This window comes from Dendrobates tinctorius, unplaced genomic scaffold (assembly GCF_039654945.1).
Source record: "Dendrobates tinctorius isolate UK_male_01 unplaced genomic scaffold, ASM3965494v1 ptg000029l, whole genome shotgun sequence".
NCBI lineage: Eukaryota > Metazoa > Chordata > Amphibia > Anura > Dendrobatidae > Dendrobates > Dendrobates tinctorius.
In genome coordinates, this window is record NW_027361697.1 from 51,224,311 (window position 1) to 51,243,625 (window position 19,315).

Genomic DNA, 19,315 nt, shown 5'->3' on the forward strand with positions numbered 1-19,315 from the left:
GGCGGCTACAGGCTGGTATTTGTAGCCGGGGGGGCAATATCGATGACCCCTTCCTAGGCTATGAATATCAGCCCGCAGCTGTCTGCATAGCCTTTCGGGCTATAAAATAGAGGGGGACCCCACGTCATTTTTTGGGGGGGTCCCTCTATTTTAATAGCCAGTAAAGGCTATGCAGACAGCTGCGGGCTGATATTCATAGCCTGGGAAGGGGCCATGTGTATTACCCCCTTCCCAGGCTACAAATATTGGTCCCCGGCCGTCGGCTTTCCCCCTCTGGTGCAGAAAATTGCGCGGGAGCCCACGCCATTTTTTTATATGGTTATATATCTTTAGATATATCTATGACTAAATCTATAGATTTATCTATTTTTTTTTCCTTTTTTTCCTTTTTTTTTCCTTTTATAGATAGATATACCTATACATCCTTCTATCCATCCTTTAATCTATCCATCCTTCTATCTATCCTTCAATCTTTATATCCTTCTATCCTCCAATCTTTCTATCTTTCTATCCTTCTATCCTTCTATCTTTCTTTCTTTCTTTCTTTCTTTCTATCTATCTGTGTGTAATGGAGTGTGGGTTGGACAAATGTAAAAGAGGAGGTTGGACAGAAATGACATCACAAATCTTTTTTTTTGTTAAATTACATAGCTTTAGCTTACAAAAACACAGACAAATCCGCAGGCAAAACCGCACTGAAAAACACACCTGCATTTTCTGCCAAGACCTGCATTTTTTGTGTGGAAAAATCCATGGGAGAATTCGCAACGTGTGCACATACCCTTAGGCTTTCAGCATTATAAAGGTATGTACATGGGTATATAGTCATTATTTTTTTTTTAAAAGTGTCTGTGTGTGCGCACGCTCGTGCGTGTGTGTGTGTGTGTGCTCATATTGCTTGCAATGTGTTTTAGGCTATGTGCACACGTTGCGGATTCTGCTGCGAATTTTTCTGCGCGGATCTTGCTAAATCCGCAGGTAAAATGACCTGCGCATTACCTAAGGATTTTCTGCAGATTTTGTGCGGATTTCACCTGCGGAATCCGCACAAAGAATTGATGTGCACAGCGTTTTTTGTTTTACATTGAAATTATGGTACTGTACACCGCAGCAGAATCCACCACGTGTACACATACCCTAATAAGATGCTTCAGCTTGAAGACAGAGGAGGGAGAGAAGGGAGGGGTTTGGGTGTGTTTTGGAGTGGGTGTGCTTGTTGCTGGCTTAGGCCAGTGCAATGCATCATGGAACTTGTAGTATTAGAGCACAATAAATCAGGAGAAGGGAAGTTGTCGATTAACCCCATGAGAGCTGGAGACAGCACTGAACAACATGTGCAGCTAGAGGATGATAAAAGGTAATATTGCTCAAATAAACACAGTGGATGTTTTTAGTGGCACATAATAGCAAGATTTATGAACAAAAAAAAAGTTATAGTAGTGGACAACTTGTTTAAGGAATTGGAATCTGAGTCAGAGTCGGAGGTTTGACTTACCAACTCCACAGACCTGCTCCATACAAAAAACTGAGACTGCACTGATAATGAAAGCTCTACATTACCAAGGCAGGCTCCATGGGTAGAAGTTCTAAAAGTCCTGTGTGACATTATGGTCACAAGTCCAGTGTGAGTCTACAGTGTACAAATGAACACCAGGGAGGTAAGAAAGCTTGGCAAGCTCCTCTTACATACTCTCTTATATGGGGTATTACATCTTCCCGAGGCTGGAAGGGGGTAAAGAAAGGAAACTGGTGCTAGCAAGCAAAGGGGAAATAATTCTACAAATCAAGGCTGAGAAGAGGAGCACTATTGTCTCCAGAGGGGGAGCACAGAAATTCACGTAACTGGAGCCCCCCATCTGGTGAAAATGCAAATGGCTTCTTTATTACATCAGATACATGCAAAGTTTCAGGTATGATGATCCAAAATGAGACTTGTGTCTGCTATAATAAAGCAGCTTTTTGATTTTTCACCCTTGGGCCGAATTTGCTGATGCCTGGCTCTCCTGCACCCTAGGGTTTGTTCAGGTGTCTGTTAGTACATTTTGTTAGTCTGTGTTCTTTTATGGGGTACACCTCTGTATTCTGTGTTTTACAACTAAGTTCTGAATGAAGGATTTTTTTTTTTTGTTTAAGAAACAGACACTAATCGAATGCCATAATAATCAGTGGGCACGTTCGTTAGCATAACCGAAGAAACTAATGTCTCATTCTGTGTGTCAGTTCCTAAAATGGATGAGATGAAACGGAATGTCCGAATCTGGTTTACAATTCAGCAGTGTCTGCCATTTTTAGACAAGTAATAGAAAAAACTGATGGCACATCTAGAACTAGTCTGAATAGGTGCATACCAAAAGGCAACTTACATATTAAATTAGAAAATGGTAGCACACCAAATATGAAATAGGAATAGCAAAATGGCTTTAGTAATACATTTCATAATGGCTTTTATAAGGCATATCAAATATGAAATAAGTTAAATATGAATAGCATAATGGCTTTTGTAATCTAGAAAAACATATGAGATACTTAGCACAAAATTTGGCCAAAAGATGTGAGCCCATTCACCAGCGACAAGGTGATCTCAGATTGAATGGGTCCCTATACTGACTGCCTGGTGTGAACTGACCTCTGGCTAATTTAATATGTAAGTTGCCTTTTGGTATGCACCTATTCAGACTAGTTCTAGATGTGCCGTCAGTTTTTTCTATTACATGTATACTAGTTTTCTGACTGAGCACTCCGCCCTTCATCAAGTGGTGATTTTAATCGCATTCAATCACGTGTTTGGTTCCTATCGTCCTATATATACAGGCCATGTTATTAGCCAGAGGTCAGTTCACACCAGGCAGTCAGTATAGGGACCCATTCAATCTGAGATCACCTTGTCGCTGGTGAATGGGCTCACATCTTTTGGCCAAATTTTGTGCTAAGTATCTCATATGTTTTTCTAGATTACAAAAGCCATTATGCTATTCATATTTCACTTATTTCATATTTGATATGCCTTATAAAAGCCATTATGAAATGTATTACTAAAGCCATTTTGCTATTCCTATTTCATATTTGGTGTGCTACCATTTTCTAATTTAATATGTAAATTGCCCTTTTTAGACAGGCACAGAAGCGAGTTCGATCAAACAGAGAACAAAAAAACTACAAAGTGGTTCCTCCTGCCTCATTATAGTGAACGGCTCAGTCGGGAATTCCTTCCAAATCCTTTTTTAAGGGTTTCAGATGGAGCCACAAGCATGTGGATGTGGCCCAAACATAATGTGAGCATAGCCTCGGTGTACATTCTAAAACTGCCTGTACTCATTACTATAATATGACTTCTACATTGCGGCATCCAGCAATTAATTCTGGGACTCATTTTAGAGGAATATCTTCATGTTTTTAATCCTATTATCGCATAATCTTCAAATACAGTATCTAATTCAAAATGCAAAAATAAAAAGAAAATATTTGTAACTGGTAGCATCTACTTAACTTTCAAAATCAAGAAACACCAATAAAAGTAACTGCATAAAGAACACACAAAATAGTAGAAAGAAATACAGCTGTCTATCTCTCAGTACTGGTCATGGAAAGGGTCAGTATAGATTCCTTAGTGAGCTGGTATTTGCTGTTGGGAGATGCATTAGCATTTTAGCGCTTTAACCTTCCGACTGTTTGACTTTGCCACAAGGTACACAGGGCAATTTAGATTTCTAAATATTTAGAGGACTTCAATAAATAAAGCCATGTTAATTTTTCATTTGGAAGGAAGCATTGTGCCCAGTGTGTGAAACATCCCGGAAGACAATGACGAAAGGAAATCTTCTCTTGTAGTCTATGGAATCCAAGAGCCGATAAAGGGTTGTTTTCTGAGCAGATAAATTTTGCTTAGGATGATCTTCTACCCTCCTGAAACAACTGAACAATTCTAATGAGACAATTGTGTGGACAGAGATGTTTATTGAAACATTCCGGACTCTCGCAGATAACTTTTAAAGTAAAGTTTTCTAATGTGGTAGGGTTGTATAGTGCAAATTAGGTCATCCTATGCTTGAATTTATCAGAAGCCGTAAAACTCATGATTTAACGTAGATTTTCATCAAAAATAAAAATGAAAAAATATCGCCATTAGTAGCTAATAGTTTTTGTTTCTGGAAGCTCCAGAAATTTCTTAGCCATTTAGATATCTGACTGCTTAGAATAAAAGATGCAGTAGCAGGTGATAACGTTCTTGTTGAGGTTTGTCATTAACACATACTGTATAATTGAGATGGTGATGGTTTGTACTTAAGAGAATTGGGCTAATTGTACTAATAACACTATAATCACACTCTGATCAGAGTTTGTTCAGAGTGTGATAAGTGTTATCCAGCTTTCTTTGATTAGGAGAAAATGAAGAAAAAACATTCTCCATTCTGTTAATGTACTCTCACACTTAGCGATGCACCAGCGATCCCAACCAGCGATATGACGCGGTCAGGATCGCTGGTGCATCGCTAAGTGGTTGCTAGTGAGCTGTCACACAGGCAGATCTCACCAGCGACATAGCAGGGGTCGGGGGTCGCTACTTACCTGTCAGACGAGGCGATCCTGACGTCCTCCCGCCTGCTTCCACGCGTCGCTTGTCTCCACAGCAGGAAGTTGACGACGAGAAACGGTCCAGGACGTTCTTGCGCGATCAGCGATAACCAGCGGGGGAGCGGTCAGAGGTAAGTATCAGACATAGCGATATCGCGAGCAATATAGCTATAACATCACAAAAACCAGTGACGTTATAGCGATATTGCTAGCGATATCGCTTAGTGTGACAGGCCCTTTAGTCCATGAAAATCAGACCGTGCACAGATGTCATCCGAGTGAAGTCTGATGTTTTCCATGCACTCATTGACTTGCATGACTGAGTGTGATTCTAATACCGTATGCAAATTGAGAATGTGTGATTTTTTTTCTTCTGATAGACTGTTTGAACAAAAACTTAGACATGTACACAGCCCCATAGAATAATGTTGGTCTGAGTGCAATTATTTGTCGAGTCACACTCGGATCGAAAATATGGTAATTTTCACAAGCCTTTAGGGTATGTTCCCACGATCTAGAAGTAGCAGCGCTTTGGACACAATGTATGTTTGCTGCATCCAAAGCTCTGCCTTCTATTGAATGCAGGTAAATCCACATGTGTTCACTGAATCGTGTGGATTTACAGCTTTCTGTTGCAGACACTAGCATCACTGCAGGAGGAATTTACATGCTTTGGTCTTGAAAGACACGCCACGTGTCAGTCTCCCTGGGTGATCCGCAGCCACCTATGCACTTGTGAGACAACAGGTTGTGGGATGCAGTGACAGACAGGAGGCAGAGCAAGGGTTAACAGTTTTAATTAAACACAGGAGTTACTCGCAGGGAGATGACTAATTAAACGTGGGAATACACAGTTCATTTGCAAAGGATATGCAGATATAATGAACAAGGTAACTGTAAGGGGGTCAGGGTTTAGCCCCTTTAAATGTTGATGCTACTATTTGCATGTATGTAATTGCCATATTTGTGTGTTGTATTTACATATTTTTGTATTGCATGTAAATTAGGGACAGTGCACTTAGGGAAAAGGCCACTAAAAGGGGGGCACTGAGTACACTGCATAGGAAAGCTTAGTTGTAGGACATTTAGAGGTTAATTTCTAGGAGTTGCAGCTGGGGAATAAGGCAGATAGATTTCCTGGATATAGTCAATCTTTGGTAGAACCCTGGCTCTGCTCAGGTGGCCTTGGGCCTGGGCTGCTCAGCTACCACACAACGTTTTCAAGTAGAAGCCCAGCCATCCATGGAAAGGAATGGGAGTAGAAAAAAAGGAAGAGAAGAGTTAAGTGCATGGTTTCCACAGCAACATAGTGAAGAAATTACAGAAGTTTGGGTACAGAAGAAGTAGAGTGGGTCACCGTGAAAGTGCACGGGCAGGATAACCATAAGGGGGTGGACGACCCTGTAGATGATATTTCTGAGTCTGCGCTGAAGTCAGTTCCAGGGAGATATATTGAAGTGGCGTTTTCACCGGGCTCCTCATCCCATTATATCTTTGTGACTAGAGTTGAGCGAAACAGGTCGGTCAGATTAAAAAATCGCCGACTTTTGCCAAAGTCGGGTTTCGCCGATCGAAACCCGACCATAGCGTGAGGTCGGCCATGAGGTCGCCGATCAGCGCGCCAAAGTCGCGTTTCAAATGATGCTTTCAGCGCCTTTTCTCAGCCAATGATGGAGGACGCACACTGTGGGCAACGCGATGACATGCGCAGCGGGACCACCATCTTCGAGAAGGGCATTGAAGCGATTGGCTGGCTTTGTGTGATGTCACAGTGGGTATAAAAGGCTGTGAAGGCCGACCGCCATCTTACTTCTGCCGATCTTACAATAGGGAGAGGTGCTGCTGCTGATTCTGAACAGGGAGAGCATTAGGCAGGGAAGAAGAAAAAAAAACTGCTTCTGCTGTTAGCGCTTTTCACTGTACAGTTAGTGTGCAGTCAAGGGGGAGGATTTTTGTTGTGTGCAGCAGCGCTGGTGGTGATTAGGCTGCCTTTTAAGGTTACCTGCTATCTGCATTGCTGTGTGCACACTGCTGTTCAAACTGATTTTTTCAAAGCACTCCAACTTTTATTATTTTGTCCTGGTGAGTTACTGAGCATTCATTTCTTCACACATGGTATAGCGGTGTACGCTCCTCACACACTACCGTGTACCGGCTGGTATCACGGACAAATAGAAGCTATCTGGGTGTGACTCTGGAAGAACAAGCCGAGGAGTTTTTCCATTTTTCCAGATCTACACCTTAAAGTCCCGTCCGTTTTTCAAACAGTTTTGTATATCTGCTGTCTGATAAAGGTCAAAACTAGACAGAGACAGCGTGTGTCAGTCCGTATACAAATAGACGGAGATTGATAATTTTCCATACAGACACCGTATAGCGGTGTACGCCCCTCACACACTACCATGTATCGGCTGGTATCATGGACAAATAGAAGCTACCTGTGTGTGACTCTGGAAAAAAAAGCTGAGGAGTTTTTCCATTTTTCCAGACCTACACCTTAGAGTGCTGTTCGTTTTTCAGTTTCGTCTATCTGCTGTTTGATTATGGTCAAAACTAGACAAAGACAGCGTGTGTCAGTCCGTATACAAATAGACGGAGCTTGACAATTTTCCATACACACACCGTATAGAGCTGTACGATTCTGACACAGTATTGTCTATCTGCCATTCGCATAACAGTCACATTTATACAGAGTCAGCATGTGTGTGTGACACTCCGTAAATACATATACGGAGATTGTTAGTTACACAAAAAACGTTTACAGCTGTACACTTCTGATACAGTTCCATATATCTGCTTGTTGGATTACGGTCCAATACATACTGTGAGAACGTCTATGAATAACATAATATATACGTTGATTTAATTTTTTTAATACACCGTACACAGCTGGACGCTCCTCATAAAGTACCATCTCTCTGCTGGTATTTTTGGTACATTTTCCCAAACATGAGGAAGTATGGTGGAAGAGGGCCGCGGACGTGGGCAGGGGGGTGCAGCTGGTACTGATGGTGGTGGTGCCTCGACTGGTTCTGGCAAAAGCACAATAGCAGCTAAGGCAGGAAGTGTTGAGCCTGCGTCATCCTCTGGCCCAAGAAGGCCTGTAAGGTTGTCTTTTCTTGGAGTAGGAAAACCGCTTTTAAAGCCTCAGGAACAGGAGCATCAGGAACAGATTTTGGCGTACATTGCCGAAACAGCCACCAGCTCTATTGCCTCCTCTTCTGAACGTTCGAAACCTGAAAGCACGGAGTCGTCAGTGCAGGGTTCTGGTCAGAAAAAACACCTTTCCTTGTGTCCTTCACCCCCACCAAAAGTTAAGGATGCAGCAGCCAACACTTCAGATTACTCTATGAAGCTCTTTTCACATACCATGCCTGGATTATCCATTCAAATCCTGAATTCCCCAGTCCAAGATGAATCTGACAAGGAGTGCACTGATGCACAGCCACTGCTAGATGATTCTGCTGGTCCATTGATCCACAGCACTACATTGCCCTCGCAGTCTATTGAACCAGAATCTGACCCTAATGAAACTCAGGTGCCCCTTCCCGCATACTATACCACCTTACACGGTGACACAGAGGAAGGTAAAGAGGAAGGTGCTGATGACTTTGAAGAGGAGATGATGGATGACTCAGTTCTGGACCCGGATTGGCATCCATTAGGGGAGGAGGGTGGTGCTGGCAATAGTTCAGATAAGGAGAAGGATCCACAGCAGCCATTGACATCGCAGCAGCGGTTATCTGGCAGGCCCATAGCTGTCCTAAAACGTGGAACAAAAACTAAAAGAGTTGCAGGACAGCTTGGCCAGACGGTCAACTTAGCACAGCGTGCAAGGCCAGAAAGTGTTTACCATTGTAGGAAGAGTGCAGTGTGGCACTTCTTTGTCTAAAATCCTACTGATGAGGCAAAGGTTACCTGTAAGAAGTGCGGAAGGACCTTTAGCCTAGGTAAGCAACTCAGAAATTTGAATACCAGTTGCATGCTTAGACATTTAATCAACATGCACTTGAAAGCGTGGACGGACTGCAAAACCTCAGGTAGCACATGTGCACCTGCTCCGACTGAAGGTAGACAACAACGCTCCATCGCTTCCCCCACTGTAAGACCACCGCCACCGTTAAGCACACCACCAGCACTAAATGTGGAGGTGTCGTCGCAAGGCCAAAGCACTCAGGGAATCACAATGGTTTTGCAACACAACACTGAATCTAGGCCATCACCACCAATACCATCACCAACCCCCTCTCACTCCATCCGGTCCACCGCTACTTCCCCCATATTCAGCTCTCCAGTCCAGCTCACCCTACCAGACACTCTGAGTAGGACAAGAAAGTACTCATCCTCTCATCCGCGTACACTTTGTTTGAACGCCTACATTGCCAAACTGTCCGCCGGAGTCAACGAAGGAAGAGGTCCAGACTTCTACAGAGTGACGAGATCCCAGGTACTAACTCATTGGTAATCAATATTTCCTCAAGATCCCTAAGTATTGCCGAGAATAAACTTTTGCAAAAAGGTTTATTCTTTTGTCCCTCTTTCAAATTTAGTACCTTTAGTTTGGACATGGACTTACAACTATTCTTTCGTCGCATAAGGTTATTGGTACATTTTGCCAGAAAGGACACTGAGGAGATCACTGCACCCCATATGAGTCAGACTTTGATTTCCATCAGTCAATTATGCCTTCGGAGCAAAAGTTCCTGTAGACCTCCACCAGGCTCCCATGCGGTGGAATCTTTTATAGATTTTATTGGAAAAGCATTCTCCAAACTCCGTCTTGACATGGAGAGAGGCAGATTGCATTTTCCCCCAAATTTGGACTCGTCGGACTTTCATGCCTTAGAATCTCTCCGGAATGATACAAACATCATCATCAAGCCCGCTGACAAAGGCGGGGCTATTGTTGTCATGGATAAGACTGACTATATGAAGGAAACCTTACGGCAACTTCGTGATAGTTTGGTTTATACCAAACTTACTCAGGATCCCACACGAGAAGTCAGGGACTCCATTAACATTATTGTCGCCACCTATACCGAGAGGGGGGTGATTGATTCCAAGACTAGAGATTTTTTGACAAAAGCAAACCCCATCACCCCAGTCTTTTATATACTCCTCAAAGTTCATAAGAGTCTAAACTGCCCCCCTGGCCGACCCATAGTTGCGTCCACAGAGTCCATCCTATCTCCACTGTCCATATTTCTGGAGAAAATACTTAGTCCACACACACAGAAATCACAGTCGTTCCCTCTTGATACAGGTGACTTTCTCAGAGTCATCCAAACACAGGACACAATCCCGAAGGACTCCTTTTTGGTTTCCTTCGATGTCAAGGACCTTTATACGTCAATACCACATAATCAGGGTATTAAGTCAAATGCCTACTTACACAGTCTGGGTTAGTTACTGACCTGATCAATCTACATTATGCCTTGAATTACTGACAGTAGTCCTTACTAGTAACTACTTCCTCTTTGAGGACACATTCTATTTACAGACCAAAGGGACCGCAATGGGGTCTAACATTGCGCCACGTATGCTAACACATGCATGGCTACTTTTGAGTATGAAGTGGTATATCCTAACCCTCTATTCAGAACCCATTGCATTATATGGAAAAGGTTCATAGATGATATATTTTGTGTGTGGACAGGCTCGTCCGATTCTTTGGATGAGTCCTTTAACATACTTAACCTGGCATGGCCTGGTTTAAAATTCACTATTACCAAAGACGTACATCAGGTGAGCTTTTTAGACACAATGGTCATCAAAGGTTCCAATGGTTCTCTAAGTACAGATATATATATACCAAACCCACCGACCGCAACAGTCTTCATCCACCATCTACAAAAAAATCGATACCATTTAAAAGGGTTGAGCGGATTGTTACGGATCCAAATAAGAGCAATGAGGGAAATGTACAATAAATTCAGAGAAAGGGTTTATCCACCAGACTTACTAAACCATGCTCTCCAACCCAGGACACCTTCCCAAAAATCGATTACGGGACGAATACCCTTTGTTCACACTTTCCACCTTTATGTGCACATCCTCCATCATACGATTAGAAAACACTGGAATCTCCTGAGGGAAGCACACCCAGAGATTCCCCAGTTTCAGCAAAATTTTTTACCATGCTACAAACGTCCACACAACATTTGGGACACTAATAAGAGATGACATAGGACTGGGGGGCCGTGCCTCTACACAATGATTTCTTTCTACTCCTAAGACGGGTACTCACTCTTGTCTACATTGTAATCAATGTAGCAATGTTCTAAAAGGTGACCACTTTTACCACCCACATTTGGGTAAACGCTACAAAATTAAGGACTATACTACCTGCGACACATCATTTGTGGTCTATCTGATAAAATGTCCATGTGGTCTCCTTTACATTGGTGAGACCACCCAACCCATCAAAGATCGAATAAGCAAGCATAAGTCTACAGTCAGATGCAAGAATACATTATTACCATTACCATTCCACTTTGTTACAGCCGGACACACTATACCTCAGTTTAAATTTCAGATTATCGAGCATGTCCCTTTACCCAGCAGAGGGGGTGACCGGGTCCAGACCCTAAAAAGAAGTGAGGCCTTTTGGATACATGAACTTGAGACCTTATCCCCCAGGGGTCTCAACAGGGAATATGATTTGTTGTCCTTTATTTAACTGTTTTCCTAATTTGCATGTACCCTTTAATTCCTACTAGGGATGGGCGAGTCTACTCGCTAGGACTCGTTACTCGGCGAATAGTAAGGGACTCGCTGGACTCGTTACTCGGCGAGTCTCCCAGTGATTACTCGCACAGTAACGAGTCCAATGCAAGTCAATGGCAATCCTAGTTTTGTCAGTTTTTTTTTTCTCACTCGCTAGACTCGCTATATCACATCGCTGTCAACAGCGAGTCTGAGCGAGTCTACGATTCCGAGTCCTGTATACTGGATTCGGGACTCGCTTATACAGAATCTGTTATGTTCCTACAAGTTTCCAAGACAGCCTATGTCAACACACAGCGATTGTGAGCGAGTCTGAGCGAGTCTACGAATCCCGAGTCCTGTATACTGGATTCGGGACTCGCAAATATAGAATCTGTTATGTTCCTACAAAGCTTCCGAGACAGCCTAGCTTGTTAGGTCAGAAAACTTTTTAGATGGACAAGCATGTTAGCCAATCATATTCAGTAATGTTGGTTGTGGCAGGACTATGATTGGCTTCTGTCCATCGTGATGCCTATGTCATGTATGAGAGGCGAGGCTGTATATAAGCCTTTTCCGCCGCCATTTCCTCTGCATTACTGAGAGATCTGAGATAGAGCAGGGTGAGGTAGATGCTTGAGCAGATCATAGGGATTGTCAGTTAGTGTAGGGAAACTTCAAGATTCCTTATATTAAACCCAAACAGCTCTTCTGAGAGCTACCAGGAGGACAGAGGAGTACTGTGTAGACTGTAGGCAGGCAGGCAGGGAGGATCAAGCCTTACAGTGCAGTGCACAGGGCAGGGACTAGTGTGCAGCTTCACTGCTAGGTGTCAGCACACACACTTACCCCGCCAGCAAGTGACGCCTACAGCACCACCTAACTCCATCTCGGTGACTGTGCATTTGTCAACAATGTCACAAAAACCACAATTTCCCAAAAAAGAGGTTGCAAAGGGACGAGGTCGTGGCCGTAGCAGTGCAGGGAACATCACTTGAGCGATCTCCCTCCAGGCTGTAGTCCGCTGGATGTTATGCCCATAGGCAGGGTCAGTGGGGAGCCAAAGCAGGGGCCGAGCCTCCACCAGATCAATCAACTGCAGCGTGTTGACAGTGACACGGGCCATGATTGCTCTGTATTGCTCTGTGTGTGTGTGCGTATGTCAACTCGACTCGGATTATTTCCTGTTTGCTCAAAGCATGGTGTGTGCTAGAGAAAATCGCTTCCCTCGCCTCATCGGCGCTAAATAAGACAAACAAATGCGAGTTTGGACTCGGACACAGCAGCAACAAACTGTTGCGAGTGGGGTTTACAAATCGCCTATGCAAGCGCTTTCCGAGACACATCTGCGATTTGTAAATCGCACATTACTCGCTAAGACTCGCTTCCCCATTCATTAACATTGGACTCGCTAGACTCGCAACGAGTAGCGAGTCCCGGGCTCGGACTCGCTAGAGTCAAGCGATTCCGAGTAATTTAGGACTCGCCCATCACTAATTCCTACATTATACATTGGAATGGTTTCAATGTTCAATCTGCATTCCATTTCTTCGGGTTTGTTTTTTGCCAACATTGTCTCAATACATACTTGTATATGATTTATTTACTAACATATTGTCCTTTCTTTGCAGAGTCGTCTATATTGAATTGACGTCACGCAATTGTCACATCCTGATCCTCCTTCCCCCTTGGACCTCCCTGCCCTTTTTTCCCATTTTTGTCCACCAACTGCCCTGGGTCCATCTCATATTTATTCCCATTTTCTGTCCTGTTTGTCAGATATGCCTTACACAGGTCACACAAAACACCTCAGGGTTTCAGCTTCTATAGTCACGCTGCTGCTAGGGTTAAATGATACCCAACACACCCACGATGATGTGCCTGACATGGAGCTCTGCCCCTAAACTCTCCACAGACTCAGCTATGAGAAGCAAACAGTGACACTTAGGGCTGAGTAGGGATGCTTGTCCCGCCCCCGTCTTTCATAAACCCTGAGAATCTGCACACTGACTGCCCAGGAACAAGCGGTGGAAGCCGTGTTGCTGATTGGCTATTCACCACTGGTAAGGCACACTTTATGCTTTTATAACTAGTCCTCTTTATGGATGTTTATGGGACCATACTAATCTCTTATACAGAAGTCCACACAGTCTGTTTACTCTTAGAGTCCTCCCACAGCACACTGACCATAACTTAACCTGTTATGAGCCTTTCTTATGCTGCTCTAGCACTTTAGTATACACTTGTTTATATTTTATTCCAGGACAGATTGAGTCCATGGACAGCACTTTGGAGATACCTGTCATTCTGGTTTAGCTGTCACAGAACTTTAACAGATAACAGGTTGGTCATATAGGATGGGGATATATTTATTTACCAATGTCCTCTTACCTGACAAGATTCCTTTATCACCCCATAGAAGATCCCTATACATTCTTGATACACCCAGTATTCTTAACCAGCTGTCACAGGACTTACTAAACAGGTTGGTCACATCATATGGCTTTCATATTTTAATTGCGGTTCCATTGTTTGATAATGGTCCTTTTTCACCTTATAGAATAACTCTCCACAGCAGGGGTATTGTAACCCCATAGGAGTCTATGATTCTCTCCATTTCAGTGTTATTCTTCTGTGAATATCTATATTTTAGTGATTTTATAGAACAAATGACCAATATGCTTCTAGGGACCCACACTTATTGCCATATTCCTTTAGACTCCATGTTCATGGACCACACAGTAGCAGTCTGGTATGTGTTTTCCTCTCCCTTCCTATGTTTTTCCAATCCCTCATCAATTGTGTACTATTTGACACATTTTGTCGCCTATTTTTCTTGTTATATTCATGGATGTAATTTACATAGTTTTATTTATTTTTCTGTGATATTTTGGTTTTTGCAGTGTATTGATGAAGGTCAGATGTATTGACCGAAACGTTAACTGCCTTTGACTGCAAATAAAATCCTTCCTTTATTCTCAAGTTGAGTGCCAAAAATTTACTTTATTACATTGCCAAACTAATCTCATTAGAGATGATGCCCTACCGTTTGGTTGAAAGCGAAGCTTTCCGCGACCTCATGGCCTACGCTGTCCCACGCTATGACCTACCCAGTCGGCACTTCTTTTCTCGAAAAGCCATCCCTGCCCTCCACCGGCATGTGAAAGACCGCATTGTCCATGCACTTAAACAGTCAGTGAGTGGAAAGGTGCACCTCACAACAGATGCATGGACCAGTAGGCATGGCCAGGGCCGTTTCGTGTCCATCACTGCACACTGGGTTAACGTGGTGGATGCAGGCTCCACTGGGGACAGCGGTGGTGGAACAGTGCTGCCTAGCCCACGGTATAGGAAACAGTTGGCTGTAGGCTTTCGCTCCTCCTCCTCCTCCATCAGCGAAAGCTCGTCCACAGAGCGCAGTCGCACGAGCACTCCATCCACAGCAGGCAGTGTTGCACACGAGGTATCCCACTATCGAACAGCTAGTGGTAGGCGTCAGCAGGCTGTGTTAAAGATGATGTCTTTGGGTGACAACAGACACACCGCGGAGGTACTGGCCGACTACTTGCAGCGACAAACAGTCTCATGGCTGAGCAGTCTACATCGTGAGGCAGAAAAGGTAGTCAGTGATAACGGCCGTAATTTTGTGGCAGCCATAGCCCGTGCAAAGCTCACACACATACCTTGCCGGGCTCACACTTTGAACCTGGTGGTGCAGTGCTTCCTTAATAATTATCCGGAGTTAACATCCCTGCTCCGTAAGGTTCGAAGACTGTGCTCGCACATCCGTCGCTCGGCCGTACACTCCAGTCGTATGCAGAAGCTGCAGCTATTGCTCCACCTCCCCAAGCACCGGCTTAACGAAAGACGTTGCAACAAGTTGGAACTCCACCCTGCACATGGTTGAGAGGCTGTGCGAACAGACGCAGGCTGTAATGCATTTGTGGGAGGATACACGGCCAGGCACTTTGAGGGAAGACATGGAATTGTCGGGTGTGCAGTGGTCAAAGCTGAAAGACCTCTGTAAAGTCCTTCAGTGTTTTGAGGAATGCACACGGCTGGTAAGCGCAGATGACGCCATCATAAGCATGAGCATCCCACTTATGCGTCTGCTCATGCAAAGTTTGACGCACATTAAGGATCAGGCGTCTGCAGAGGAGGAGGAGGGAAGCCTTGATGACAGTCAGCCATTGTCTGGTCAGGGAACTGTCCTTGACGAGGTGGAGGAAGAAGAGGAGGAGGATGAGGGGAATGATTATTTTGGGCAGGAGGATTCTTCTCAGGGGGTAAGAGAAAATGTTGGCGTTCCAAGGTCAGGTACAGTGTTTGTGCGCGACTGTAGGGATGTGGATTTGCCAGAAAGTGCTCCTATGAGCATTGTATTATTTGTGTATGTGTCACATTTGTGACCATTTTTAATGTTTTTAAGAATTTTTGCTGTTTGCTGTGTTTAATAAGATTTGTATTATATATGCTATGTCCTATTCAGGTTGATCTCCTGCTCATGGCCTATTTCTTTCTCTCCTATTTGTCAAACATATGTACTATTTAGGTCTAGGTTGGATCCCCTTAATTATCCTTTCGGTGGTGCCCCCATTTCTTTGTTTCTCATTCCTAAAAAGTGACCCCTGCATTGCCAAAATGATGAGGGATGACGACTACTGGCTGGCCAGCATCCTCGATCCAAAGGCAAAATACACAACATCATGCCACAGGAGAACCTAGAGATAATATTGGCTAACAAACAAGCAACTCTGGTAAACCATTTGTTTGAGGCTTTCCCAGCACACAGCAGCGGTGCTGATTCTCCCACGAGCCGTAGTGGGCACAATGGAAGAGGTGTTCATGGTGCACACAGCAGAAGTGGCATTGGAGACAGGGGTTTAATGACCATGTTGTGGAATGATTTCTCAAGTACCGCTCACACGACTGCTAATATAGCATCGATTAAAAGTGACAGGAGGCAGCAGTTGTCAACTATGGTTACAAACTACTTCTCCTCCCATATCGATGTTCTCAATTTCAACTCTCATGCCAATCCAATAGAATCGCCTACGGCCTGTGGCTTCTGTCTTTTGCACTCCAAAATGACCAGACACATCATGATAGGCAGTGAGTACCATGTGTACATCTCTCCCTGTGATCACAATTTGATGGAGATGAGTAACGGTGATGTGATCTACGCTACTGCGATAAAGCAATCCTTTCTTCACAAAGAACCTTTTTCGCTTTCTCCACAGACACAGTAATTGAGGGTCTGCATCGCTTCTGCAACATCTTCAGGGAGGGTTTCCCGCGATGAGTAATTCCAAAATTTCTGCTAACACTCGACTTTCCGTCTCTACTTGTATCCATGTAGTTTCCAGTAGCAGAGAGTCTGGACTGGCTTACTGATATTGAAATATATACGAAGATTTAAAAGTATCACAACACTGTCTACTGGTGTACACTTTGCATACCTTTCCCTTTTTCTACTTCTTTAATTCTGGTGTAATATATAGTGAGCCTGTGAGTGTCTGTGTCTGACACCGGAAGTATAGACTGAAATTTACCCCTAGACTGGATACACCTGGTATGTGCTGATACAGTACCTTGGTTCAAAAATTTGTATTGCGGTATCATCTGTAGGATAATCAACTAGGGGGGACCCTCTTCTTGCAGCAGACAAACACGAGACTGAAATATAACCAGGAGGTTAGCGGGCACTCAAGTCCAGTAGCGAGGTGCAGGTGTAACGGACCAGTAGGTCCTATTACCAATAATAATCTAATTCACCGCACACTCAGAGGGGTTTTATGCAAACAAGTGCTCATTTTATTATATACAAAACATGTGGGAGCCAAACAAGAATATATAGCACAAAGTAGAAGCGATATAATTAATACGACGTTTCGGCTCAGTCCGAGCCTTTATCACTTTTATCGCTGAATTGAAATTCGGATCTTTGAATAAAGAGGAATAGAACTCCCAAGAGAATAGCCCAAGAAAGATGGCTGTTGTTAAGGTGCTATACAGCGGCGCTCCCAATGCCGACTCAACCCAAAAAAAGGCAAAGTCGCTCATCTCTATTTGTGATCCATTCCTGTGAAGTAGAAGAAGTTAGGGAAAGATGAAGATAATGCATTGCTGGTACTTTGAAAAGTGTGCTGGAAGTGTTATGGATGAGCTGTGTCCTGAAGAAAATAAATTAGTTTTGTTTAAAGATGCTTTGGACTCTGCCTCCTGTCTTTTGAACACCAGGAAGAATGGGAGACACAACAGGGAAGGAGCAGCTGATAGTACGGTGAGTATGGATTGTGCTGACATGACTACAACTCGGTCGTGGTTTTGCAAGTGGCGTAGTCAGCAGGATCTCACTGCCCCATATAGAGGTGAAACCGCAGCGGAGGTGAAGAAAGAAGATAAAGTGAAAGTGATTACAGTGACCTGTAGTGAGTGGGTTGAAGATTGTGACGATGAGCAAATAATACTGGATGTGACTAATACACTGGATTTGACAAAAAAAGAACTGGAGAGGGACTTTGTGAACCCCAAGATGGCGACCGCCAAGATGGAGAGCTGTGGCGCCAAAAAGGACTGTCCCTGTCTGCAAGGTGTGGTTCGTTGGCGTGACAGCGTCTTGATGGCACCAAACGAGCTTTCAACAATGTCTGACCCACCCCGAGGTGGGAACGCCATGGGGAGATGGAAATTAGCACCCTGCCAAGAGTCCATGGAAAAGAGGAATGGGTGGGGCCCAGAAACAGAATATCTGCCTGAGGAAAATCTCTTATCTGTGTCGAAGTAACCTAGGAGGCTGCCGGGATCTGGGCCTCAACGTCAGGAGCCAGAGCATCTCTCCCCCTCACAGGCATCAGTGAACGTGCCAGTGAGGCCTCGACCAAGAAGACGTGCCGATCTGGAGTCACAAGAGGAAGGAGAACAGTTCCAGCGTCATCAGGGAACTTCGGTGGGAGGCGGAACCATTGTCTTCGGAGCCAGTTCCACAACAGCGGGGACCGGAAGTGGTGGCCAACTCCGAGGAGTCAATGCCAGAAGAGCAGGCCATGCCTGAACCAACAAGCCCAGAAGCTGTTCCTGCCGGATGGCAGGAGGTGGAACACGAGTGCACCCCGGAAGCAAGTTTCGGCAGCGACAGCGAGCTGACGGAGCTCACCCGACTGAAGGAAGAGGAGGCTACCATGCCTAAGAGTGCCGGTGACATCCGTGAAGAGGAGGAAGTAGAGCCGGAGGAGTCTCCAGCCTCCCGCAAGGGGCAGTACCTGTAAATGAGGGCCAGCCTGAGTGGGACAGTGAGATCGCTAGAGGTGTGTGAGCCTCAACCCCAGCGAGCGATGGGTCACACAGCCCCTGCACCATCGCCTTCTCAGGGCAGTGCCGACACTAGGTCCAAGACCCGCATCACCTCGCCCCCACACTCCCATCAGGCTTCTGCGGAAAACACCAGAGAAGATACAGATCCACATGCAGAGGCAACCGATGGCGCCTCTGCCCCTGACCATACTCCTCATTCTGGAGACTCTGCGGCTGCAGAGTCCTCTTCAGCCTGCACCAGAGCCCGGGCTTCAAGCGAAAAGACGGCGCATGATGCGCACCGCTGAACTCTCCTTGGCCCTTTTCCCATTAAAGTGCTAGTTACACATCTCAGGGACTATTCCGTGTCCACTCAGGGTAGGGAACCCTGCTACCCTCTAGAAGAGAGCTAAAGACGGTCCACGGGACCTTTGGAAAGTTGTGTATTTTTTGTTTTGTTGTGCCTGTTGCGCCCCTTCTGCTGGATGGCAGAGCTACGTCTGAAAAGATTGACTGTCTCGTAATGACGAAGTGGAGCATGTTATTACGTTGTACTCCCCTCAGAGGAAGGGGGAGAGGCACCTTTTTAGAAGAAGTTTTTTATATATAGATGGAAACGTGCGTAGTCGCACTAAAGAAACTTGGACATTGCTTTTGCAAATGTCTACCTCATATTGAGAAAATGTGCATTATTGCTCTCCCTGTGTGGAGTATCCTTGTAAAATAAAGAGAGTTTGATATATTA

At 44.6% G+C, this 19,315-nt stretch overlaps 1 long non-coding RNA gene across 1 annotated transcript; it reads left to right on the plus strand.

Annotated features, from left to right (window-relative positions):
* Positions 1-1,294: 1,294 nt before the first annotated feature.
* Positions 1,295-14,259, plus strand: LOC141085728 (uncharacterized). The gene is made up of 2 exons (XR_012231394.1): positions 1,295-1,357; positions 12,909-14,259. It is a non-coding gene; the product is annotated as an uncharacterized lncRNA (long non-coding RNA).
* Positions 14,260-19,315: the final 5,056 nt, after the last annotated feature.